This window comes from Pinus tabuliformis, chromosome 7 (assembly GCF_031772625.1).
Source record: "Pinus tabuliformis cultivar Carrire ecotype Pingquan chromosome 7, CPIR1, whole genome shotgun sequence".
Lineage (NCBI taxonomy): Eukaryota > Viridiplantae > Streptophyta > Pinopsida > Pinales > Pinaceae > Pinus > Pinus tabuliformis.
The window spans coordinates 2,014,571,663-2,014,597,866 of NC_142293.1; positions in this window are offsets into that span (position 1 = coordinate 2,014,571,663).

Sequence of the window (26,204 nt, forward strand, 5' to 3'; positions counted from 1 at the left end):
CCTATGGGCAACCTGCGTACCCCGACTTTTTCGTATATAGGAAAAAGGTCGGGGTACGCAGCTCGCCTTCAGACCAGCTGCGTCCCGCCGCTTTGTTTTCTGAACGTGGGGTGCGTACCCTGTTAAACACGGATTTTGAAACCCCAAACTCCAATTTCAACCAACCAAATTTTATTTAATGGATTCTAACTATTGTTTCTTGGTGTGTAGGTCACTCACCATGCTAGATTGGCGTGAAAGAGAGCACGAAGACGTTGATTTGGCTGCAATAGGTCATCAACCTTCTATTGATGCGTTAAAGGCATGCGGTCTCTATAAGTACTGGGCCATACCTGGCATGAGGGCCCAGGTGCCATTCTTAGAGTGGTTGGTTGAAAGGTGGAATATTCAGGATCAATGTTTTTACATCGGAGAAAACCAGCTCGAGATAGAGTCCTCTGATATATACTTTCTCACTGGCTTGCCTAACAGGGGCGAGCAACTCTCTCTATTCGGGACTAGGCCGGGTGGCCAATCCCTTTCTAGTCTCCGGCTAGAGTGGTGCAACAATCAAAACCAAGAGAAGGGGATAGAAATCCAATATATATCCCGACTTGAACTCATCGTAATTGCCTTTACAATTACCAGACTTTGCGGCGCTGTCACTTTGCACATAGCCACTGGATCCCAAATGCGGATGGCTATAGATTGCTTCCAAGGCACCATTTTCAACTGGTGCGATGCTGTGTTGGCCAATATGAAGGGCCAACTAACCAGGGCAAAGAGAGGACAACTGAAGACCTTTGGATATGGGCCTTTAGTTGTGAGCTTTTCCCTAGAGAGAGTTCCAATGCTGATCCCCCAGCATCTTACAGTTCCAGTTGGGGCTCCTCGGGAGCCTAAGTTGATGAGATGGGTTGCGGTAATGGCCCGGCATCCTGACGAGGGAGCAGCAGTTGTTCGATTTCCTGATGGTTACTTTCACTGGCTAGAGGGCCAGGTCTTTGCGATTCAGGATTTTCCGTATGCCGGAATGGATTTTCGCAATGATCCGGACATGGTTCTTCCACAGGGAGAACAATGGGACGACAGAGGTATTTCATTTTTCACAAGTTTTTAAATTATGTATGTATTTTTTTGTTTTTATATATCGCCTCAAAACTGACAGTACAAATTTTTAAAATGCAGATGTAGGTCCACGGCGTCCGGCCAACCTCCGGGCTTTTGAGAGGAGAGTACCAGCTGTACCAGCACCAGCCCCACAGGATGCGGCCGCAGAGACCTTAGCCGAGCTGGAACAGGATCTAGAGCATCTGACGGCGGATACACCAGAGACCACTATAGATGACATTCCTATCCGACTTCAGCGCTACGTGGTCGCAGTCCCAGGGCCTTTCAGGAGGTTCCTGTGTAGGGTAGCGCGGGCAGTGGTCTCGTATAGAGAGCACCGCCAGTGATTGGCTAGTCGCTTTTGTAGACACATATGACATTTTTGGTTTTTTGTACTTATCATTTTTGCCTATCATAAGGTGTTTTTCAACCTATGATTGAAGACGATGTATATTTTTGACACACTCCTATCTATATATATCATTATTACCGGCTTATTTTGTTAAACATGTGTGATGAAATGTTTATAAATTTACATTTATGATTGTTACAAATGTATATTTAACATTCGAGACGCCATTGCATCTGCTAATGTATTTAAAGACCTTGGAATATGCTGATATTCGATGTAATCAAATTCACGTTCCAAGAGACGCACCCTCAAAAACAATCTTAACAACACTAGATTTCTAATGGCATAGATTCTATTAAGCTGTAATACAACGAGTTCAGAATCTAACCTCACTATCAAACTCCGAATCCCAAACGAAATAGATTCAGATAATAATTCAATCACTGCACTGTATTCTACAATGTTGTTTGTTGTTTGAACGAGGCTCACCCCATGCATAGAAACTAACTCGTCAGAGGGCGAATAGATAACCCAAGTTGTGGAAGAGATATTCTGTGTACTACGACAAGCACCATCAGCAAATCCAATGTATGTTTGGAGAGGCGTCGACATCTGCAATATCAAGAGTAAAACCGAGATAAGCCAGAATAATGACAAAAGCACACTCTTTAAACTAAGCACACAGCCTAAACTAAGCAAACATACCAGCTAAAAAAGAAAAATAACCTAACTAGAACTAACTAAATCTCCATACCCACCATTTAAGCATAATACCTCTTTAGGTAAAGTCCATTTCTGGGCTTACCCAAAGAGTCCCCATCAAAATCTACCAGCTCATAGGCTCCTTTTGCCAGCTTTCGCTTGACAATGTAGGGCCCATGCCACATGGGAACGAATTTTCCAGCACCTAATTTATCGTTAGCTTGATCATATAATAGCACTAGGTCTCCTTCCGAAAAATTACGAGGGGTCGCGTTACGGTCATACTGAGCTTTCATCCTTTTTGCGTGAGTCTCGATTGCCAAAGTAGCATCATGTCGAGTCTCATCTAATTTAGCTAAAGTATAACAGACGCTTCTCCTCTTCGGAAGTAGCTGGGAGTAATTCGATAGCCATTTGAAGTGATGGGATTTCGCATTCAATGGGAAACACTGCTTCCAAACCATAAACTAGTTGGAAAGGAGTGAACCCTGTTGATGTTTTTACTAAGGTTCGATACGCCCAAAGCGCTGAGAATAACATGTTATGCCAATTCGACCGATGAATACCAATGATTCGTCGGATCATGATAACGAGAACTTTGTTGATGGATTCTGTTATCACTGTAAAAATTCCTTAAAAAATTTGGACAACTTACATGGTTTCTCAATTCTTGTATCAGTCATGGTCAAGTCATGGTGAAGTCATTTTTATGTTTTAGAGTCTAAGTCATAGGGTTAGAGTCTCATGTCCATCTTCAAATAAAGTTTGATAGCCTCATTCCATGTCCTAGAAGCCTCACCATGTGTTTAGAAGACATATCTCACATAATTTCGGAGAAATTTTGAAACTAGCTACGAATCCACGTTTTCGTAGCGCAGACAGTGTAAAAATCCTGTTTTGCGCTACGAAATCAGTGTTTTCATAGCGCTACGAAACCCCTGTAGCAGCCTGTTTCAGCAGAAAAAACTGTTTTACTAGTTAACTTCCAGAAGCTTTTCTGAGCAGTTGAAAACTCATCTCTTAAAATTGAAAGAGGTGTTTATTCCTAAGATACTAAAGTACAAAAACCTCTTCCACTTTCTTCAAATCCATTATGATCTGGGAGAAATGAAGGACCAAAGTTTCACTACGAAACTGCTGTAGGTGCAGTTTTTCATCTCCTGTTTTACACCTGTTTTTCAAAGACTCATTCTGGGCGGTAGAAAAGATGTTTCAAAATACCAATAGAGGTTTTTGTTAAGCATATATTGGTTCACAAAAACCTCCTTCAGTTTTTCCAAATACATTTTGTACGAGAAGTTATGACCTCTGTCCAAGACCTATTTTTCAGCCAGAACAGAGCAAGGGACAGTTTCCTGTTTGACACGTGTTTTTCAAGGACAGATTCTGAACAGCTGGAGGAATGTTTTAAAAACCCAAGAGAGGTTTTTGTTCTAGACAACATGGGCTACAAAAATCTCCTTCATTTTTGTAAAATGTTTCATGGATGAAGAGATAAAGGCTCTGTCCCACGTGCCAGTTTTCAAGTATCTAATCCTAAAAACAGGGAAACATGTTCCCTAATTTCTAGGGTTTGTCTAGGGTTTGTCATCAGCAGTTGGGTGACCACGTGGGAGGCTTCATCAAATTCAACTTCATGGGGTGTTAGGTGTCAAAGAATGTTTTAAATGTTTAGATAAGTTTGTTGTAATCATAATAAGGAGTTACACTCCTAGTTGTATTAGGTCTCTAGGACTGCTAGTTAGGTGTCAAATGCATTTAAAGTCTTGTTTTATGGTTAGAATAGGTGTCACTGATGGAAAATTCGAATTCCCCTCATGATGGAGGAAGGAATCCAAGCATGTAAAGAGCTCTATATATAGAAGAACATCTGATGTACAAAGGGTTGGATATTTTATAAAACAGAGGACTGTTTTGGCTTATGTAAAAAACAGAGTTCAGTAATATAAATGACTGTTTTACTTCTCAGGATTCATAAGGGATTTTCTTGTTCAGAATGTGTGATGGTATATTTTCTTTAGTGTTCTTTTACAGTTGTACAAATGCATAATCACTCAGAATTCATTGATCATGCTCTGACTTCCTGTATGTCTTTGTAAACTGTGGTTTTATAAAAGTGGTATTCTGAACATCCAAATGCTAAATGCCCTGACTTCTATGTAAGGAATCATCATTGTTTGCTGTAGTATGTTTGACTCCATAGCCTCAATGGAAACTTATGTAATGTTTTTCCAGCCTTCATTATTTGTCAATGTTATTCACAAGAGTTAGCCATCTTACTAGTAGTCAAAATCAATAATCCTTTGAGAGAGCCCTCTCAGGCTAAGGAGGCTAAGCCTTAGTCTAAAGATTGGTGTGAAATAGTTACTTGAAGTCTTCCTGGGTTGCATCCTTCCAGGGCTTGATCTTGAGATAACAGATTCAACCAAACCGTTTGCTTGAGGATAATAAGGAGTAGAACTATCATGGTGTAAACCAAGCTGGCTTGTAAGTTCTGTCATCATAATGTTTCGAAAATGGCGCCCATGGTCAGTGATTATCGCTTGTGGGACACCAAACCTAGCAATAATATGATTGAATATGAAAATCGCTGCTGTTTTGCCGCTTGCCTCGAATGTAGGCATCGCCTCGGCCCATTTAGTAAAATAATCAACCGCAAGGATGATATACGCATGCCCCCCGGCCGAGTGAGGGTTACAAGTAATAAAATCGATACCCCATTTAGCAAAAGGACCAACGACAATTATAGGGTGGAGAGGAGCAGGTGGTGCGCGCATCTTGTGATCAAACACTTGACAGTTGTGGCATTTTTGGACCGCAATGATACAATATTTAAACATGGACGGCCAGAAATAGCCAGCACGCAACACCTTCTGAGCTGTGGCATACCCAGACATATGACCGCCACATGCTCCAGAATGACAGTCATTCAAAACCCTTTCTGCCTCTTCATGAGTTAAGCAACGACGAAAAACCAAGTCCGCCCCACGACGATAAAGAGTATCTCCAATAATTCTGTATTGTTGGGACTGGAATCGAATTTTCTGGCGTTCCGACTTTGAAGCTTCGGGCCGAAAGGATTGGGTTTGGAGATAGACAATTATATCCCCATACCACGGATCTAAAGTGCTGATAAGAAACAAAGATTCATCCGCAATGGGTTCCTCTGCCATAGTTTTCGTGTCAGCACGCGGGAAGTCACACATCAATTCCGCAAAAACTAAGGATTTCTTAGACTTGGACTTCTCAAACTCCAAATCGAACTCCTGCAGGATAACAATCCATTTGGAGTACTTGCCCCCGAGCAATTGTTTTGTCAAAATATAGATCATAGGGTTGCAATCCGAAATCACTGTAGTTTTACGGAGAAGAATGTAATGACGAAAATGCTGGACAGCCTGCACAACTGCCAGGGCCAATTTCTCCACATGCGAATATTTTAGCTCAGTGGGATTTAACGTCCTACTTAGATAATATATCAAATGTTCCGTTCCAAATTCATCTTCCTGAACTAAGACCATTCCAATGGTGGAGTGGGAGGCGGCGAGATACAAAAAGTAATCCTGGTTGTAATTGGGAGGATGCAGCAACGGTGCATGGGTTAACGCGTGCTTAAGTGCATCGAAATATTTCTGAGCTATCTCATCCCAAGAAAATTGAGCGTTTTGTTTCAACAACCGGGTGAAACCCTTTGTAACTTTGACGTAGTTAGGAATGAATCGACATAAAAAGTTTGCTTTCCCCTGTAAACTTTGGAGTTGGCGCAAACTCGAAGGAGGAGGCAATTTGATGATAGCTTCGACCTTCGAGGGATCGACGCGGATACCGGCTTTTGAAACAACAAATCCTAGCAATCGTCCCACTTCTATGCAGAAGAAACATTTGTGTGGTTTCAACCGAATTCGATAATGCCAACACCTCATAAAAATAGCGTGTAAGTGGACAAGGTGATCAGCTTGATGTAAAGAATGAGCAGGAAAATCATCGAGATACGGTTGCCAATGTGCTTGATGTCATGAAACGCGTAAGACATTGCCCGTTGGAAAGTGGCTCCGGCATTCTTAAGTCCAAAAGGTAATTTGCAGTAAGCAAATGTCCCCCAAGGACCAATGAAAGCCGTTTTTGGTTGATCGGCAGGTAGAATATTGATTTGGTTGTAACCGAAAAAACCATCCATAAAGGAAAATATTTCACTGCCGGCACAATCATCAATTATTTGATCGATATAGGGTGTAGGATAGTTGTCTTTTGGACAAGCACGATTTATATCCCTATAGTCGATACATATTCTTATTGTTCCTTGTTTCTTGTTAACCGAAACAATATTCGATACCCAATCCGTTAACGGGATCGGATAAATGAAACCTGCTTTCAATAGCTTTTTGACTTATGCTTTAATCGCAGCCGCTTTCCTAGGGTGTATCTGGCGCAGACGTTGCCGAACGGGTTTAGCGTCCGGGTAGGTCTTGATTTCATGAACAACAATGGAGGGATCAATTCCTGGCATTTCCTCATAGGACCAGGCAAACACGTCGCAGAATTCTTGAAATAGGACCTTGTATGTTTGAATTTCGTTATCTGTACACGAGGCACCTATATGAATGTTTTCAATAACTCCGGTTTTGACTGAAATGTCGATGGCAATAGTTTGGGAAATGTTTCCCAAATTCAACTCTGAATCAGGATGTTTCATGGGATTCTGAGCGTCCTTGACATATTCAGCTGTAAAAATTGATGAAAAATCATTTCCAAAGTCATCAACCTCAGGTAAAAACGAAGATCTATGATGAAGATCTTCCCATGGTAGATCATCTACACTTAGGATTTCGCGAAGTTGTTCGTTAGATGACACAACTTCGGGAAACGTTATCCGTTCCGAGGTTGACGTGAAAAATGATTCCTCACGGACCACATTCATTTGGTCGAATTGGGTTGAACTAGAGTCGGAAAAAGACTGCACGGCCTCATAAGCAATTTCATATGGACTCAAAGGCATTGCATTACCGAAGGAGTCTATTTCAGATTCAGATGGGACAATCCAAGGATCATCGTAAATAATAGTGTCTGAAGTAATCATATGAATGGATGCGAATGAAGGGTCTGCATTGATCGAAGGAAAGGGAAAAGTTCCCAGCAAACTGGAATCTTTAACCAATCCTACACCAACATCCCTGTAAGGGATATTCGTTTTACCGACATGCTGGATACTCTCTGAAGAGGCTGGGTCGGATGAAAAGTAAGCCAACTGGTCTATCGTCACGATCTTACCATTATGTGGGAACTTTATAACTCGGAAGACCGATGACACAACCGTTGTCATAGCGTAAGACCAACTGCAACCCAAAAGAAGGTTGTAGTCTAGAGGGGCATCAACCACCTCCACATCCAGACTAATAGTTTTTCCTTCAACCCCTATAGGCAAATCCTATAGAATGCCAAACGGATGGAACCCACGGCCATCAAAGGCCTTAAGAATCATCGGGGATTGGTTCAGTGAAGGAGAACCAAGCGATCTCCAACACTGAATCGACATAATACACGTAGAAGCTCCTTCATCAATTACAGTCCGATGAATAGGCCTGTTTTTGACTATCACTGGAATCTGGAAAGCCATTTGATGAGGGAGACGCGGTGTACTATTTTCTAGATCAAAGATTATCAGGTTCGGGTCCTGAACATCAACAGCTCCTATAGCCGAAAAGAGTAATTTTCATTGTGCTGGGCATGATTGCAGCACTTCCAAAGCCGACATTGCTGAGGGTGAAACAGCTAAATCCTCAACAATGTTATAATTCTGTGCTGCTCTCGCATGTGGATTGAAAGCAGACTTTCGAAGTATACCCTTGGCGGGCGGTTTAATTATGAAGTCTGGGTTAGGTTTCTCGATCTGTAGTGGATCGGAACCAGGAGCTGAGGTTGATGGATTAGAATGAGAAGATTCTGCTTCTTTGCCATCAACATGATTCTTACTACCATAATCTTGTGATCGCGTCGCAATCCATACATGAGACATCATCAATATGGGTTCTTCACTGGCACTCAAGGAAGAACCTATCATCTTACTCTCCTGCTTTGGAAATGGATCTTTCAAAACAGCAGGAGTTGGGGAACCTTTAACGATTTTCACAACCTCTGCCCGATGAGGGCAATCTCTTGTGAAATTATCTTCTTCACAAATTAAACAAGGATAGCGAGGTTTGCGCTTTTCATCGTTAGATTCCGACTTCTCTTTTTTCTCCTTTGGAGCCTTGTCTGCTTTATCCTTCTTCTTGCCTTTCTTCTTACCACCGTTTTTTGATTTAGCTGTAGATGACTCTACAGCATGAATATCGGCAGTAATTTCAGGAGAAGATTCTCCTGTCGGGGATTCCGGTAGGGTTATTATTGGAGAAGAATTCTTTGAGGATTTCTTCTTACTTTTAGTATTCACCGTACCAATCATGCCATCAGCAGCATGAGACCCCGAAGGAGCAGCAGCAATTTGATTCGACTTAGGAAGATCTGGGATCTTCTCGTGCAACGTACCCGACTGACTATAAACTAAGTCAAGGTACTGGGCTTGAGCAATGACTTGCTCCTCAGTAACTACTCCGGCCTTAGCTACATCTTCAGTAATCTTCGGTAATAATGATTTTACAAACCATTCAGCTAAGATTTGGTCCGGGATAAAAACTTTCACTAAACGTCTTCGACGTCTCCATTCATGAATATGATCAGAAATATAAGTGGAGGTCGACTGTTTTAATGAAGTTAATAGCTCCGTGCCGTTATCGTATCTGACCGGCAACTGAAAATGAGTTAGGAACGAGGTAGCTAACTGGCTAAAATTGTAAAAAGAGGCCCGTGGTAACTCAATGTACCACTTGGCCGCGAGACCAATGAGCGTACGTTGGAAAAGACGTAAGCGGATCGAATCATTCGAGATAGAATTTGAAGCACACCAGAGGTGGTAAGTCATCACGTGATTGTACGGATCCTCTCCAGACTTACCTTCGAACTTGGGTATATCACTGGGCAACTTATTTGGCATTGGCGGCCAGAACGGAAGATATTGAATTGGATCGTTCGTTAGGCGCGTCAAGTCTGGTAAATCCAAAGTTGCGATAAACGGTAACTACCGATTAGGATCTCTAAAACTCTGGGTCACAAGACCAGTCCCAGGAGGAGGATATCCAGGATAACTAGGAACAGGAATCGCATTAGGGATATTATATCCTCCTGGAAAACCAAGATTAACCGGACCGTACTGGGGTTGTTGAGGTTGTTGATAAGTGTACCCAGGATACGGTTGATACTAGTAAACCGGTTGTTGGACAGCAGGACCGAATTGGTACCGTCCCTGGTACTGTTGGTGAGTAAATTGAGGTTGAGTTGTTACAGCAGTACTTAAACCAGGCTGCCCTACAGGCATCTGGACCGTGGTTTGAATCGTAGATCCGGACAACGGTAAAGATGTCTGAGGAGTGGTTGCAGAGACAGTAGAAACCGGAGCTGTCGATACTCCATAAGTAAGTGCAGTAGATGTTGCGGTAGTTGCAACAGCCGTTTGAGATGGAGTACTAGGTGCAATTGGCGGCTGAGTAACTACCGAAGTTACAGAAGTTTGAACATTTGAGTGGACAGGTTGCGGTTGCTGGGGTGGACCAGAAACTACGGGTTGTCCAGTTTGAGGTACCAGCTGTATACTTGGCTGCAACACCTGTTGACCTTGTGATGGATCCCACACTATCATTCCGGGGTATTGACCTGTAACAGGTTGAGGATACTGAGATCCATAACCGGATTGAGGATAGGATTGATAACTGAAAGGCATAGTTCCCATACCTTGAACATATGACTGACCTTGAGGTGGTTGATAACTTTGACTCGAGTATTAACCTTGAGGTTGATAACCTTGGGGTAAATACTGATACTGGGGTTGACCTTGACCTTGAGTTTGATACCCTTGAGGTTGATACCCTTGGGGTTGATACCCTTGAGGTATGATACTGAGGTTGACCCTGGGGTACATATTGAGGCTGGGGTTGACCTTGAGGCATGTATTGTACCACGGGTACATACTGACCTTGAAGCTGCCCCCCAGACACAATTTGTGTACCTTGAGGTTGCCCCCCAGGCGTTAATTGAGGCTACCCCCCAGGCGGTAATTGACCACCTTGAGGTTGAGAAACGGGAACTGAACCTGACATCATGTAAATGTCCCCTACACCCAACGGTTTTTTACCATTGTTTCCAGCTAATAACCCATGATCAATGGGCTGAGGAGATGCCCCCGCAAAGGTACCAGAAAGTGATTGATACCCGGTGGGAACAAAAGGACCGCCGTGCAAGAAAGATTCAGGAGATTGAGTAAACACGGACGACTGACCAGACATATTTACAGGAGTATAAATACCTCCAGGTGGAAAAGGAGTACGAGGTGGAGAAAAACCTACCCCTGAGTTGTCTAAATAATTGGTTAACAAAAGGTACCAAGTAGTACTTCTAGGAGGACTGTAAAAGATAGATTCACGCTCCCTGAGATCAATAGTAGGTTGATCTTCAAGGGTAGATACGCCTAATTCTTCCTCTGGAGCAAGTTCTTCAATAGCTATCAAACCAGTAGGAAGATTTTCGGTGATGACTCTTTCTACCCTAGGTGAATCTGGTACACTAGAAGTTGGAGTAATAGGTTCAGATATTTCAGGTTCTTCGCCTATATCACTAGTAGATGAAAAACTACCAGCCAGCTCAGAAACTTCAACTGCTTCAGGAGTATAACCTGTCTCTAGACTTTGGTAATCTTGATGGACTACCAACGAAGACTCTCCTTCTTCTGGTGAACCTACTCTACTGTCGCTAGGAGGAGTTACAAGGACCTTTAAACCTTTGTAATGACTTGGGACCTCTTGAGGAGATTCACCCCGAAGTCTACGGGATCTTCTCAACAATTCGGCCACATAAACAACCTCAGGAGACTTGCCCCGAAGTCTACGGGACTGTCTCGGTAATTCCGCCACAGTTAAAAACTTTTAACTACTTCACACGTAAATAAAGTAAAATCTCAAAACAAACCACCTAAAGTCTCTAAAGAACCAAACAAATTTGAATCATATGCCTAAAGAATCTAGGGCGTCAAACCAAACACAAACAGTAGCCTTCCAGACCGAAAACGCTAGTTGGAGATGAAACCCAACATCGCTGGATTCAGTACAGAAGTGGCGGGTGGAACAGTTACCCCGACAACCTGCTTAATGAATAGACCGGCACAAGTTCCTCCACTTTAACCGTCTCGAGTGAAGTGAACCCCCCGGAAAATCCAAGTGAGTCTAGCTGACGTCTGTTCCAGGTATAGTGGGATCTTCCCTCCACCGTCACCTCGGTAGAATCCTAAAGATAATGGTCACTAAGGTTACCAACCGCAACAAATGCACCTGGGGCAACAATCTACACTCCGACAGCACGCAAGGGCAGAGTATCAAGCTCAATCCCCTTGCCGATTCCTTGACAATAATCCAAGGTTTATCGACAACTGACCCCTGGCTCCTCGACAATGGTTAATCCGAGGTTTACCGTTTGTAATACGTGCGTGTCTGGCGTCGTTCCCAACGAGGGAGGATTGATCCCCTCACTGGTTCGGACACGAGCTCATGCTTCTCCTTTAAGAGGAGCTTTCCCAGAGTACAAATGAGACAATTGGATTTATTCTATCACAAGATAAGCTACGTGTTTGGTTTTGTTGTCTTGGAGAGTTAATTACTCTCCTACTCCAAGACACTAGCCTGATCTAAATTGGTGTTTCAGAGCCCTAGTAAATAAAAGTTACTACATTGATTTTACTTTAAGCGTTAATTTTATGGTTTTTCTTAAAGACAAAAAGTAGTGGAGATGAAACTGGTGGTGTGTAGACTCGACTCGCAACCACTACAAAGATGCACCTAAGATGATTTACACTACTTTTCCTTTTCAATGAATCTCCTAACTAAGAGAGTTGGAAAATGCAAATTTTATAGAAAACAACTTTCTTAGTAAAGACAATCAAAGAAACAATTCTCTTTATCTTTTCAAAACACACAACTCATGACCACTAGTTACTCTACGAAATTTCCTTTTTCTCCCAAAAGTCTACAAATGCTACCAAAGAAAACTTTTTCCAAAAGAATTTTTGTGCTTTTTCTATGTTAATAAAGCATTTAAAACTATTTTATCAAATCAAATTTAACAAATCTAATACAATCAAATCAAATTCATTCAAAAGCAAATCAAAAGCAAATTTACCTAAAAGTAAAAATAATGAGGACAAAAGCCTACAAGAATGATTCCCGGATGTTTTACTTAGTCAAAATGCAACTAAGGATCAGTTCATGCAGAATCATAAACTAACCAAAAAACAAAATCGAAATCTTTTTGTTCTTTTTTCTCAAGAATGGAATTCAAGGCTTTAACAAACAAACTTTTCGAGATTCGCAAAGAGAAGACCCAAAGGTAGGTCTCCCACTAGGGTGACTTCTATGACAGGCCCGACTCCTAAGAGGACTGATCAAAACCAGGGAGATCCAAAGTTTGACAACCTCTAACGCCAAAGTCACTACAGGACCAGTTAAAAATCAAACCCTAAGGTAAAATCCCTATGAATTCCACCAAAACCCTCGACACTAACGGGACAAGTTCAGGGTAAGATCTTTGACAGTAAACTGATGGATCTGGGCAGTAAAAGCAAAGTAAAATCAAAATCTAAAAGAGCAAAAAGCAAAAATTGAAATCTTCTCAAAATTGACAGGGGTACGCAGGTCATCTGTTCACACGGGTGCGGGTACGCACTGTGCACAAAGACGCAGTGCGTACAAGTACGCACTGTGTTAAACCCAGAGACTGCGTATTGCTGGCAAAGCTAAGAAAAATAAAAAACTAAATTGACTTTAAAATAACCCACCCAAATACACAACTAGACAACCAAAGATCAGAAAACAAGCAAGTTTTCTCAGACCAAAATATCAAACCAAAAAGAACTCAAACACATTCATGGATTCCCCAGCGGAGTCGGCATTTTGTCATGCGGAAAGAGTCGTTAGTGCGGACACAACCGACCTTCCTAGAAAGCCTAAGACTCTCTAATGACAAACAAGACAAATAAGAGCAATCCTTCCCTAAATATGCTTTTACAATATGAGAAATCAAGTGTTTAGATCCTACTTGTAATCCAACGTTGTTGTAGTAGTCCAGCTTCATTGATCCGGATGAGCTCCTCCTTCCCTTCGAAACCTTCATTCACCAACAATCAAACGATTAAATAGAACCTGAATATCACATAAAATAATACATATTTAACATATAGACCAAGGAGTATATGAAACCACTCATTAATAACAAATTGTTGAGGAGAATGGACTAATTTGTATTAAAAGGTAACAAAAGGAACCATTACAACCTGAGCCTTGGTGTTGTGCAAGCTCCTCCCAGGGTCCACAAGAGTTCTCCCTTACTCTGATCAGCTCAATTACCTCCCAATGGAAACAAGTAAAGATGGTAATCTCTCCTCAAAAGCTTCTACAAGGAAGTCCTAATTCCAGCAGCATCTACCCTTAGGAATGTTCAACTTTCAACCTCCCCTCCCTTTGGCCCAATGCCTGTATTTATAGTGCTCTAGAGGAAGTTAGTCAGGTCCACCATCAATGGGATAAGTCCCTCTTTGGATGGGATAGCTCCCCTATTGATGGGATAAGTTCCTCTTTGGTAGGGGTACATGAACCATCTGGAGGCACTTCATACACGTCAAACATACTTCTAGAAGACTCTAGAAATGACCACAAGTAACTTTTTTGGAGTGAAACTTGCGCCTTTTGACCTTTACAGGAGTACGCACCCATCCCTTTACATACAGAGCGTACAAGTACGCAGGTATTGTGAACTTGGGTTGCGTACCCGCAGGTGAGGCTAAGAGAAACTGCGTACCAGAGATAATTGACTTTTAAATGACTTTTCTCTCTTTCTTGAAGTTTGACATGGAGAGCAGAGGAATGAGACTTGCCAAGGAGGATAGTATGACAGTGGATGGAGCCATACTAACTGCAAATAGTCATGGTGACATTTTTTAATGTAACACTGTGAAGAGAGTGGATGCACAAGGCAATCCAAGGTCAGTAGTCTATTGGTCCTCTGCTATCCACTGCAGATCTTGTTCTCCATACACTTATTGTGAGTTTATATACCTTTTCATCCACCCAGCCATGTCTCTGCTTCTGAGCTCACCTCCTCCTAGACTAACTGATGAGATGCAGAGGATTCTTCAGTTGTCCAAGGTATACAACATTGGGGATTGGTACTATTACCAAAACCACACAGTCATCAGAATATATGGGTGTGAGTTGCCCCCTTACAGACTGCCTAAATATGTGCCCATGAGATTGTTTGCCCTTGAATACTTCAGGCAGTTTGGGAACGCTGATGTGCTACATTTTTCAGGCAAAGGCAAGAAAGCACAGCTCAAAGTAAGAAACCAATTAGGCCACTTCATTTACAATAAAAGGGAGGAAGGTTGGCAAGAAGCAGACAGAATGCTAGAATCCCTTGGCCTACAGACCAGTTTCCTTTGGAAACCTTATGACCCCAATCACTTCATAACTTTAAGAAGGGTCAAGTATAGGCTGGCCAGTTATGACCACGTAAGGTTGCCTCACATAGAAAAATATGCAAATCAAATAAAGTGGAGGAGAGGCACCTTAGAGGAAGCTGTCACACAAGAAAAATTAAATCAAAGAGCAACTAAAAATCTCCAAAAGATGGCTGACTTAGAGCTTTGTGCACAGGTATTCGCTCTTCCAGGCACTCAAGTGGGAGCAGTTGCCTCATCCTCCACAGCACATCAGCAAGCAGCCAAAGCTACTGATCAAATCTCTAGCAAAGGCAAAGAGAAAGAGATGGAGCCAGAGCAGCCACCTCATGAACAGGTACAGCAGCAGGAAGTGCAGCAACAGCAACAGGTACAACAGCAACAAGGGGGGCAGCAAGAAAAAGAACAGCCAGTGCAACAAGAGCAAACATCACAGGCCCCAAAATCCACCGGGCAGCAAGCTCAGGACACTCTGCCTCCTAGGTAGGAGACAACAGTGGAGGCCTCAGTCCTCCAAACCCCACAAAAAGAAGACATAAGTAGAAAGAGGGATAGAGAAACTCCCCTCACAACATCAACAACTCATGGGGAGAAAAGACACAGAATGAATCCCCTCTCAGAGGAAGAAATGCCTATAGGGAAATCTTTGGGCATGGGCCCACCTAGTATGGAAGCATCAGCAAGTTCCTTCCAGCAGGAACAAGAGAGGATGATCGGAGGAGAAGTCAGCTCCTCAAGCCAGCAAGGAGGAGGTGAACTGGGCATCAAGCAACAATTCATTGATATAAAGAAGAGGAATGAGCCCATAAGAATACAGCTATATAATCATTTGTTGAAAATGGCTCCCACTAACCAGCAAAGACTAATGTCTGCATATGATGTCCAGAAGGGCAAAATGATCATGAGCCATTTTACGCCAGCAGTGTTGCAGTCGCAATCAGCTGCAGATTACATAAGGACCAACCTTGAGGTCCTTGCCAAGGACATCCACCCAATGGATAAAATCGAATTACATAAGCAAACGGGTGAGATGGTGTATGCCTCCTTGGCGGATAAGACATCGGAGAACTACAGGCTAGAAAATAGCCTAAATAATACAGCTGCCCAACTTGAGTTGGAGAGAGCATCCTCTCAAGAAAAGGACAACAGAATCAAAGCCTTAGAGGAGATAATCATAGAACTTGGGCATGATCACAAGGACATCAAGGCTATACAAGCATTATTGAAGTTGAGAGATGCAGATATGGCAGCACTAAGGAAAATGGTAAAAGTCCCAGCAACCATTCACCCACAAACTGGAGAAGTTCCCCAGCTAAGACATGACCAAGATGCAGCAGCTATGCTGGTGTCATTATACAAACAACTGATCCAGACACAGGAGAAATTGGGAGAATCAGAGGCTGCACAGGCTGCACTACAGGCAGCATTACAACAAAAAGAAGGAGGACAAACATCTCAGCCTCCTCCAGAGATAATTAACCTTGAGGAACCTCCTCAAACTACTGATCCTCCCACTGAACGGATAGAACAGGCAGCGCCTTTCACATCAGCACCAGCGCCAACAACAGAGCAGGCTCCAAGCCTGGACATGCAGAAACTGAAAAATGAAATCCAAGCCCTGGAAGCCCAAATGGCAGAATTAAATGAGGCCAGGGAAAATTTGGTCAAGTTGAATGAAAGATATGATAAATCAAAACAAAGTGTTGCTGAGAAAGGAAGAGAGATAAAGTCTCTCAAAGAGAAGATAAAGGAGCTGGAGAAGGAGCTCACACTTGATAAAGTAGTGGCTGAACTCAAGACAGTCCTATGGGCCAACATTGGCCAATCCATAACTGATCAATGGCAATAAATTGAGACCATTCATGAGCAAATAGAGCTCGTAGGAAAAGCACACAGAGAAATCCAGAGATCAAGGGCATCTCTAGGCAATATGCCTGAGGTTGCCAACAGAATGATTAATGTGCTTAATAACAGAACAAGTGCTCAACTGGAAGCAATGGGAATCTCCAGTAGAATTGAAACCATCCAGCTAATAGAAAGAGTCCTAACACTAAGAAGCCTGGTGCAAACACTAGAAAGAAGAAGCCAGGATATGCAGACATAGGTTAATAAATTCATGGACAAATTTGTGGCATTGCAGAACAGAGGTCTTCCTAGCTTACTGAACAGCGCAGGAAGGCTACTTTCCCATGAAAATTATGCCAAAAGGGTCAACACATTTGCTACAAATCAGATTACAGAAAGACCCAGCACTTCAGAAGAATCAGGGCCAGCATCAGGGCAGAGTCTCTACAACAGGGTTGAGAACCTATTTTTCATCATGAATGAGATCAATCATTTGTTTGAAGTGCCTCCAAATTTCTACAAATACACAGCGGCAGATGAGACTCTAGAAGAAATCCTGAGACATCAATTGCCCACACAGGATGTCTGGACCAATATGATACAGTTAATACTGTAAACCAGAGCCTGTATTCAAGTTTTTTCATTTTAATATATAAGTTATCATGCACAGGAAAATAAAATCAGCATGTATGGAGAAGAATGGGCTGAGCCAACTCAGCAAAACTATTCGGCCACTAAAGCAGCACTGACAGTCACAGGTGACAGGGCCGAAAAGCTACAGGATGATAGAGCTACAAAGACACGTCATTCATCATTTATAACAGAACATTCAACCGACTCAGTGGCCTCCAAAGGTCAAAAAGTTTGCTAACAGAATTGAAGAGCATTTATGTTGTATTCAAAGCTGTAATAACTTCTTATCTGTTGTTCTGTACAAGTTGGTGAACATATTTATTTCTCAGATGACTCAACGCTTCAGATATTTTGTATCATCATTTGTATATATTCCCCCCTCGCATAAGTTTGCAGGGGTTATTGTTGATTTCTCTTCTAGAGTTCTTATGCTGTAACATTTCAGAGTATTAATACAAAAGCTGATGGAATTTACAAATATCTGTGTTATCTGAGGCATTCTGGTGTTTTGCTGAGAGTTACAGGATTCCTGCGTACTTCATGGCACAATAAGTTCTCCTTAAAAACTCTTCGTTAGGTTTTTTGTTATCTTTTCATAGCTCATTCATGTTTCTGTGTCTCATAGTTAATGCAAAGAAAAAGAATAGTTCCAGGATCTATTCACAGAATACCCTGAACTCAATCTATGCTGTTATAAGTATTTTTCTTCAGTTATAGTCATAAGGTGTAATTCTTAAATGCTGCACCTCCAAACTATATCTTTCATAGTGATTGTTGTTTCAGGAATTCAAGTTTGCTCCTGTGCAATATATCTCTTTCTTACACCCCAGCTTAGTGGAAAATTCTTAATTGCTTTCACTGGTTAATCACAGTTCATAATCACAATTTAAATTTTGTTTCATGATGTATATGAATGGCCCTGCAGTTTCAGCAACTCAACTTAATATCTCAGACAACCTGTAGCCACAAACTCCATTGCCCAATGGACTAATACTACCAGAAGACTTCCACCATAGGTACAGAGAGACATCCCTCAACCAAAATATAAAACCAAAACCCTGAACTCATAACTAGCCTAAAATCTTCACAAAACAGAGACAAACCTTAAAGAGAGAGCCCTCTCTAATTACAGTTTGGCTAGAAGCTGTAATCCAAAGATTGGTTAGTGGTTACCCCGGCCGTATTCCCTTGGGAGTCAAAGGGAACAACCTGGGTGTTAACACAATACATTCAGCTTCTTGGCCTATGCACACAACTACAGAGCCTTTCCTTAAGGCCAAAAACACAGACTAAAACAAAAGATACAATCACTTGTGTTCATCCACTCTATCATGATCTTCAACAAAGCATTACATTTCTTTCTATATATACTACATTGCTATAAAACCATGGTCCACATACGATGGAATTGACAAGAAAATCACATAAAACCCTGATACCAGTTACAAAATGAGGGGATTTGACCCAACGCAAAGCCCCTAAAACACTGTGTGGTAAATTTACCTTTGCAGTACCATGCACTCCACTCCTCCAAATGGGGAGACTTTGACCAAAACTAGACCAAGTTTTACCACATCCAACACTAACATTGCATTTGCAGGAGTTCATATCTGAGGGCACAATGACTATATTATAGATGTTTGAGTTGCATGATTGTGTATAACTACTCCATGGTTTTCTTGCTTGATCTTATGCATTCAAAGTTACTATGTTGTCGATGGAGTGCTAACGGAATTTCATTGAGACCATGTTGGAGGTTATTGTTGTTGTTGAATTCTTATATATGCTACATGTTGCATGATGAGGAACATTGTATGAGTGAGGCTTTGTGTGTTGATTTGAGAGAGCCATAGCTTATGTATGCTGCTAGTTGGTTTGATTGAGATGTATTGGGTTTGTTTGATTGAGATGATGTATTGAGATTATCAAAGAGAGAAAGTTGTTGTTGTCTTGTGTAGGGGTCTAGTTTGAAACATTATGAAATGTGGCCCTAGTGACTAGCATATCAATATAGCTTGGTGAAGAAGGGATGGGTGTTCCTTTCCGATGGGTGTTAATAGATTTAGTAGAGGAAGTGGTTCTAATAGTCCAATGGGTGTTAGGAGAAGCTTGTTGGGGGTAGAGGCCTTTAGTGGATGGGTGTTCACAAAGCCGATGTCATATGAGAAACTTCCTTCTTGGACATAGCCAACTATGATGATATAAATTGATTTGTTGATTAATAAAATACAAAGAAGAGCAGTAGCAACAACAACGGGTAGTTTTTGCCTCAGAGGGGGGTTTTCCAATAGATATCTTTGTGTCCCTTGTGCATGTGATTTTTTATTGTCTTTTTTATTTCATGAGATGATTATGGTATCTATTTTGTTTTTTACTACATTATATGAGCTAATCTACTAATGGAATAATGTATGATTGTGAATCAGTAAATCGAAAAGGAACTTTAAAATTTTACATATAGACATTGTCACTACTGATTCACCCCCCCCCCCCCCCCCCCCAACTCAGTAGTGAACACATTTCCAATAGATTTTTTTTCATAATCTCACAATTCTCTAATATCCTAATATCCAGTAAGCCCCTAGTCTCAACTCTTGGTCATTTCGTGCTTAATTGTAGCATGTGAAGACTTAAGACCCTTGACACATTTCCATATCATTATTTATGCATAGTTTCATATTTCTTAGATATTTTGATACCAAGTAAACTCATGTTCATGGATTTTTGTCATTGAGAAATAAGGTATACCACTTGTGGGCTTAAGGACCTTGACTTATTGCCATATAAACCTTTTTGTTATAGCACAAATTTGTAGTTCTCTGATATTATTATATCCCAGAGCTTGGTCACATCAATTGAGGGAAAAGTGATCAATAAGTGATAGAAGAAGATCGCCATCATCAAATTTGAATGAAACTATTTTTGCAATTGTTTTTAGTGTTAATATTTTCTACTATGCCCCCATAAGCTCATTAACATTGCTTGTTATAGACATATTTGGGCACTGCAACCCCAAACTCATATGTCCATAAACCAAGGGCTCTTTAACTCCTAAAAGTGTTGTTTCATACCCTAAATGATAATGGTCAACTGATTACATCATTTCCCAGAAGTTCCACTTGAAAAACCACTAAGAACTGGCCAAAACTGGACCATACTGGCTGCTCCATGGTCAAGGTGCGATGCATACTGGCTACTACGCTAGCCAGGTGCAATTCATACTGAAAGAGCCTTCTGTGGGGTGTAATGAGTGAGAATAGAAAAATGGCAGAGACAGTTTGCTACGTGGATGATCATGGAATCTTCCAGAAACTTCTCATTTGACACTTGCCTCTCTGAATTCACCCAGGGATGAGTAAGAGATCAATGAAATCTCCAAGTGGAACCAAGAACTATCAGTGGGATGACAGTAATCAAAAACCCAGAGCTGACTCACACCCTTGCAAGACATCTATAAATGGATCCCTCATCTGAGAGATCTAGAGGCTGGAATTTTGTAATTTGTAAGTAAGTGCTGTTGGTTTATCTGTAAGAAGAGACATTGTATTGTTGGGTGATCTTGCTTTTCATGAGGTGAAGAGGGCTTCTATTCTAGGAGGATGATGCTAGATCAGATAGTTGGGTTGTAATGCTCTCTTCTACTATTAATGAAGTTCTTTGAGTTTTCCTCCATATAATCATGTGTTTGTGAATCTTATTGTTTATGAATGCATTTGTATGGTCCATGTGTTTCTGATTCTGCATTGTTTATGATGTTTTAGATAGAGATGCTTTGATGGTTTTCTGTTACTTTGACTCTACAGGTACTCTTTAAAGTGGGACAAGTAGGAGAGGAGTGGCAAATTCTATCAAGGGAAGAGAGAAATCAAGCAAGGATCCAAGCAGAAGATCCAGGTTGGTCCTCTTTTCTTCCCTCTTATCTGTTACACTTAAAGCAAATCTTGAATTGCTTTGATTGTTTGTTTCTAAGATAGCTACCCATTTTAGTGGGACTAGAAGATTGAATAGACACTAGTTTTCCCAAAAAAAAATGGTGAGTCCACTGGGACACGAATAGTTTGTTTGTTTGTTATTGTTGTTTGCTTTATAAACTACAGACAAAGCCTGAAGTTAGCCAACTAGCCTTGGAACCGCCTTTGCTATGAAATTGCGAAGTAGATGAATGTTGCTTCAGTCAATCTCCGGGTTGGTTTATGAACTGAACATATGACTTACAAGCATTCTAAGTGCCCTTGTGGTAGCTCATAACCTCATAAGATCATACCCCTATACTTTGTTTTTACTATCCATCATAAATCAGCCTAAATCACTGAACTTAGCAGTAAATTTTGAGCAAAAACCAAACTCAATATCGCTTCCTAGTCCATCGCACTGTCTGTAACTGGGAAGCCAATATGTGTCACACCTCCTGTGTGTTGCAAGTGAGATGCATCCTTTCTTCCCTTAAGGATAGGTGTGATGATTGAGTGATACTGTTTCTCTCTTTAAAAGTTTGTTTTTTCTCTTGATTTTCAACTTTATTCAGTAGTTTTGTTGTTCATGATCAGTATCACATTGTTGAAGCCTCCTTCATTTACATTATTCAGCCTCCATTGATTAGGATTTGTAAAAAAAATTATGTATTTTTCCATCATTTACTATCCTCCTTTGTCGAAAGTAGCTTAATCGAACTGTCGTTTTTAATGAAAAAAGTTTCATAATTATCATTTTGAGTAAAAAAAAAGAGTGTCATAAAGTCTTCCTCCTCTAGATAGTTGATTGTACTTTTGTCATTGTATTTGATTTGGATTGTTAATTTTTGAAGTGTCAAAAACAATTTTCCGTTCAAAATTTAAAGTGTCGTTTTAGTCTTCCTTTTGTTTTGAAAAGAAATTGTCGAAATGTCTCTTTGAAGAAAATAGTTCAGATCTATACTTAGTTTTCTTTTTGAGCATTCTCACATTAAGGAAATGAAAAACAAATACATGCATTTGCATTTGCATTTAGACTGTGTGTGAAAGATGATTTAGGAAAGTGCATTTAGTGCGTGCTCTTTGCTCTATGTTGAAAGAATTGTATCCTTCTTTCCTTGGTAGCTAGGATTTTCATTGCTAAAACAAAATAAACGACTATTTATCATTTTAGATTGCATATTTAGGAATTTTACATCTACATCATGCGGTGAACCTTGAAAGACAAACTTATAAGAAAGATCAACTCTAAAATAAATCTCAATGAACATAAAAACACTTTGGAACCTAACGCAACACATCTAGAAGTCTAGGCTAGAGACGTGTTCTGGCATCGTAAACCCTGGTAACTATTGTTTTCATCGAAGGTTGGGTGATTCCTCCTCTTTGATACGACAAGTGCCAGTACGGACTTGTGCTCACCGTACCCATTGAGTATATATTGGGAAACCATAATAGGTTGAAATCCTTTATCCTTAGGAAGCCGTGTTTGCCGCCGTATCGATCACAATGCACTGAACACAACATTCGGGAAGATTGACTACCATATGTAAAGTCCTTGGTAATTTCTCTTTAATTTACCACCAAGGTGTATATTGCAGTTTTGTGATTGGTTTTGTAATCCCTCTGTCTAGATCTCCAGAGTAGTCACTTTCGTTCCTTTTTGACTCCTTAAAAGAAAGGTTCCATCTGAGCACTTGTCACTTCAGGCTCATTAAAAATCGAAGGCGACTATAGTCACCTTTAGCTTTTCTCGACTCTTAAAAACTGAAAAAGCAAATTTGCGTCAAAGTGTCTTAAAATTTATTTAAATCGAAATAACATCCCCATTCCTTCATTGATCTTAGGTTGAGACAATGGAGTCCAATCAAGGAACCCCTCTTGGGGGGAATCCTAGTCCTTTCTCCTCTTGGGGTGATATTGGTGCTCCGTATATGGCTACATTGTCCCTTCCAGGAATCACAATCGGCCTGTCGGTATGGCTATTCTTGACCTCTGTCATTCAAAACACCATAGTTCCTCAACAATCAAATCAACAACTCGATGATATTGAAGTTGTCCCTTCACCTTCTACTTCGCTTGTTTCTCCCTCCCCTTCTTCCTCTTTGCTTGGTGAAACTAGTGATACTAAAAACCAAGTAGTTGAGAAGAAGCAGAAAGGGAAGGAGAAGAAGAAGAAGAAGAAGCCAGTTAAGCAAGGGGGAAACAATGAATCATCTGGTGAAAATTCACACGTTAAATCTCCTAGATATCCTTGTCTAATTTCCAAAGCAAACCATTTTCATCGAGATTGTCCTTGCTTTTCACGGATCTTGAGAGAGTGGTCTCCCCATTTGCACCATCAGGTGTCATCAACCTCTAGCAATCATATTGATAGCACACCATCAACTAGTGAAAATGAAAGTCCTGGATAGGAAATAAAGGTCAAACCTCCATGTCTACTATGTGAGGGAGACCATCACCTTCCCCGTTGTCCTTTTCTAGATGAGGCCAAGAGAATCTTGTATAATCATCCTACTTCACCGTAGCTACTTCTGCCTGGATACACGAAACTCTTATCGAGTCCATTGCTAGTTGAAAACCCAACTGACATAACTCAATTGTTGGTCAAAACGCTTATCATTGAAAGTGAACCTTCAGAGTCCATACCGGACCAAAGTCAACAGGTCGAGATGGTAGTTGACCCAGTCTTGCCTTCAGAAGGTCCACCTTCAGATTATACAATCTCCAAGGAGAATGAGAACTAAACCGTTCAAATCCTTTTTGTCAATACAGATTCTAGTGAACTGGGGGGAAATCCACCCGTTCCTTTACAACAGGAGGAAAGCCCTCCAATTCATGAGATTTATCTAGCCGTTTATCCGATGCCTCCTCTGAGCAGTCTAGTCATTTTCTTTGATTGGAATTAACTAGCAAGATCACGCCTTCCATCTAATGTACCATTTCGGATCATAGTACATGTTTAAAAAATGATCATGTCTGGTACTATCATAGATGAAGGGGCTTCAGTGAGTGTCCTTTCCTCAACTGCTTGGAAAGTGCCTGGTTTGCCATCGCTTCTACCTGAAACACAAAATTTGTCAGGTTTCAACAAAAGAACTAGTCGACCATTAGGGATCCTTCTAAAGTTGTCGATAACTTTGAAAAGGAAAATCGTTCACTTGAATGTGATGGTAGTCCAAGGGCCACTAGATATCAATCTACTCCTTGTACGTGACTATATATATATAGCATGGAAGCTATTGTTTCCACACTCTTTCAAGTGATGTGTTTTCCACATGAAGGCAAACTGGTGCAATTTGGCGACCAACTTTCATTTTCGGGTTCAAACACAACTACGAATCAACCGTCATCCCTAAATGGTCTCTTTGTGTTAACAATGTCTCTTCAACCTTCATTCCATCCACCTAGTTACCGCGAGTAGTTCGATGAATGTGACGAAGTCTAGGGGGCATGCACCCTAGTCTGCTTTGGCAAGAAAGCCCAGATGAAAAGAGAGATTTCCTTGAAGGTTATCTGATTGGACTGAAAAACCATTTCCTTGTAAGTTATGTGATCAGTTTGAAACAACTATTTCCTTGTAAGTTATGTGATTGGAAGCTCACACCATTCACCTTTGTCTATTTCGATGGACAAAGAAAAGGAAGTCCTACCTAACCACAGGGACTTTCATTTGGTGACCTAGGAACTCTCCTCTTCTTAAATACTTGGGGGCATGCAACCTTTTATATGCAAGTGAGAAACGACCAATTTCATTTTTTAGCTTTTTAGCGTTTTTTTAGCTTTTTAGCATAGTTAGCTTTGTAGTTTGGTCATCTATAGCTTACATAAAAAGGTGATGAGCACCTGTTATAGTAAAGTTCAAGCTCCTTAAAAAATAAACCTACCAATAAGAGACATCTTCAAACGACTGGCAAGAGCAATTCTTCCACAAGGTTCAAGCTCGTTAAAAAATAAACCTGCCACTAAGCATAGTTTCTTCCAATTCAAGCTCATTAAAAAATGAGTCCACCCTCGGTAAATAACCTTTGTGATTTCTCTGATATCATCCTTTTGAACCTTGGTTATGTTCCTACCATCATCTCCATTCATTTGGCCGATCATGTGCTTCCACTTGATTGTTTACCCTTTTGAGGAACAACTGCGACGAGTGATTCTAATTGCCACCCTCTTTACACTACCATGTTTTGAGAAGTTCCAAACCTACATGGAACCAGTTGCTACCCAAGAACACCACTCATTCCTCAAAAACGAGTCTCTTTTAAACTCTTTTTAAACTCGTTAAATATAAAAGGGTTGTCAAGCTATTGGCCTTTCCAGCTCGTTAAAGTAAGGGGAAGCGCCATCCCTCCTATATATTTTAATCTTTTTGGACCTGAGGGATTATCAAACAAAAAGATCGAGCGCTTGTCCTTTTCAGCTCATTAAAGCAACGAATAGTCATCCCTTTCATAATATTTTATACTTTTTCGGACTTAAGGGATTATGATACGAAAAAGGACTGTTGGAGTTTCCTTTTCATCCATTTTCAAACTCTCTAAACATGAAAAGGACCAAGTTATATTTGTCATTAAACTCGTTAAAACAATAGCGACAAACTTGTCCACCCAGACAAGAATGAGTCTCACTGACACTAGGCTCACTAAAACATAGCGACAGGTTTGCCCGAAGGGAAAATTATAGACCAAGCATATGTTATCCTCCTCAAGCTTGACAAAAATAAAGAGGTACTGGTCAGCAATGACTGGGAAAAAACGGAAGAAAACTTGAATACTTTTATTGGTAGTAGGTCTCTCTTGAACATGACACTTTCACTCCATCACCATGATTGAGTTGGGTTGGGTTATTCCGTTCACTGGTCATATCACCATTGGTCCTCTGTACCATCCATCTTTTGGGGTTAACGCTACCAATCCATCTCAGTGTTAGCGACATGTTCAAGAGAAGTCATTCAGAGAATTCACCATCCAGCAAATGCCTCATCCACTACAATACCTCCGCTCTTCATTTTTCATGACTGCCATTCCTAAACCTTATATCACCA